The sequence below is a fragment of the Rutidosis leptorrhynchoides genome, chromosome 11 (assembly GCF_046630445.1).
Source record: "Rutidosis leptorrhynchoides isolate AG116_Rl617_1_P2 chromosome 11, CSIRO_AGI_Rlap_v1, whole genome shotgun sequence".
Taxonomy (NCBI): domain Eukaryota; kingdom Viridiplantae; phylum Streptophyta; class Magnoliopsida; order Asterales; family Asteraceae; genus Rutidosis; species Rutidosis leptorrhynchoides.
Genome location: NC_092343.1, coordinates 9,819,782 through 9,822,502, shown reverse-complemented (window position 1 = coordinate 9,822,502; position 2,721 = coordinate 9,819,782).

Sequence of the window (2,721 nt, the reverse complement as noted above, 5' to 3'; positions counted from 1 at the left end):
AGCTTCCAACTTCCTAACCTCGTTCCTTGGACAATACTCGTTGATTAACATTGTTTTGAATTCTTCCCATGGAGTATCATAAGCTACATCTCCTCCTACGGCCTTCACATAGTTTTTTCACCACGTGAGTGCACTATCTTGTAAGGTGCATGATGCATACTTAGTCATGTCCTTCTCAATACAACCACTGATTTTAAACACAGACTCAATCTTTTCGATCCACCGGGTTAAACCGACTGGTCCTTCTGTTCCACTGAATGATGAGGGCTTGCAACCTTGAAAAGTTTTGTAGGTGCATCCCACACGAGGATTTGGGTTAACTACAACACCTCTTGCAGCCTCGACCCATAACATTCTGTCGTTCACTCGCTGATTGATGAGTTCCTTGATTTCTTGTTCCGTCATTCGATTCAATCGCGCCATATTCTTCAATAAGAATGAAAAAAAATAATTATTCACATAGAATATTATAGATGTAGTGTGTATTTACAGTACATCGTAGCTTATTAATAATATGAACCAGTTATTATTATAAAAGCCTTTTCTTCCTATTAGCGTTTTATAATTATATCTAGGGTAGTACCTACCCGTTAAAGTTCATATTTAATAGCTTAGTACGGAAATTAATTACTACCATCCAAATAATACTCCACCATGGAAAATTATTGCATTTCACACTTCATTATTTCACATATGCTTATCTTACATTAAATATTAAGCAAACCACACTAGTAATATTATACAAAACGTTATATGATCCCATGGTTTAAAACAACAGCGCATCATTTAGCCTATATTCCCAAAACGTTTGTGTTCAGGATATCGCTTAACGCTTATCTTGGCTATTTCCCTGCGTTTTGGCGAAGGGGCCGAAGAACTGGATGTCGGGATAGAACTAATAGGAATAGCGGGAATAGGGGTGGAAGTGACTGGTGGAGTTGGTGCCACAACATCCTCACTAAACTCGGGATTTGGAATTTTCAATTCAGTAGCCTTTCGTTTCTTTCCTCGTTCGAACTTGCCTTTCGTAATTTCCTGTATTTCTTCCTCCTCAGAATCACTTTTCGGTTCCTCTTCAATTGATTCATCCAGAAATTGTGAGTCTTCCCCAAAAGTGTCGTTTTCATCATCGGATAGGTTAATGACTGGAACAATATCTGAGGATTCTGGTTCGGAGTCGCTGAATGTGATAACAAGTTTTAAGCCAGACATCTATCACACAACAACTAGCACGTTAGTATCACATAATATTTACATATTAATTTTTAACTAACAAGGATAAGCAATAGTTTTCGAAATCAGACACGGTCAAAGTCCAGACTCACTAATGCATCCTAACAAACTCGATAAGACACACTAATGCAATTTTTCTGGTTCTCTAAGACCAACACTCTGATACCACCTGTAGTGTCCCGTTCATATCGATTATAAATGTCACGTACTTATTGGTGTCATTGCGAGGTATTGACCTCTATATGTGACATTTTTCAAAATCTGCATTCGTTTTTATAATACAAACCATAACCTTTATTATAATCAAAGATTCAAACAGCATAATAATGATTACCGTTTAGCGATAATCTTAGTTTTACAAACTTTACATTTGATAATAACAATACGATTTCCAATATATTTCACATTACAAATCTTCCGATATGCAGTTTTATTTTTGACACAAATATGCATACTCCAAATCCTGCTTAAATTCGGCATAATGCAGCGGAAGCTTTTATTTATCACTTGAGAATAAACATGCTTAAAACGTCAACATAAAGTTGGTGAGATATAGGTTTAATGCTAGCAGCGTTATAAATATAGACCACAAGATTTAATATACATAAACGTTTTAATAAAAATATTCTAAGTGGTTGAGCACTTGATAACCATACTTAACATTTATTCAACGTCACATATTCCCTTTATTATGAAATCTCACTACACCGTACCAAGTTTAGTCACCGAAACGAAGTACTGTGCAACCGTTGAATACTGGTCATCCAGTCCGGTTGAGGTTGTCAGGCCCGATAGATCTATCAACAGGATTCGCGTTTACAATACCGCATGTAAATAGTAGTTACCAAGTTACAGGGAAGTATGCCAGTGGTATAACTCAACGTAGAATATATATTTTAAATCACTTGTGTCCATAACGTAAATCATAAAATGCATGTATTCTCATCCCGAAATATTTAGAGTTTAAAAATGGGACTGTATACTCACTTTTGCCTTGAAGATATATAAAACGGCCTGGTCTCCGATAGATATGACGAACCTAACCATATATAATATATCAACATATTTTCTTTTTCCAATAATCGTTACATGTATACTTATAATACTTTTAATATCTAGTAGTCCGTAGTTAGCAGTCCGATGTTAGTGGTCCACAATTAGTTTTTCAATAAAATAAATAAAGACCCCATCGTATTCGTATTGATCGGAATTAATCTCGACCCATGGTACCGTGTTATCAAATGACGTATTGTGTACATGTGTCTTATGATTTAAAATCGTGACCCAAAGTACCGTATTGTCAAATGATGTATTGTGTACAATCATGAGGTCTTATAATTAATCTTCTCGTGTTGTTTACGGGTGGTCCTGAAATATATAAAATCAAATCATAAGTAAATATATATAAAATATCATATTTATTAGAAAAGATATGATTAGTTTAGTTTTACTCCAAATAATTTCGTAGCTAAACTAGCTTCAGATACC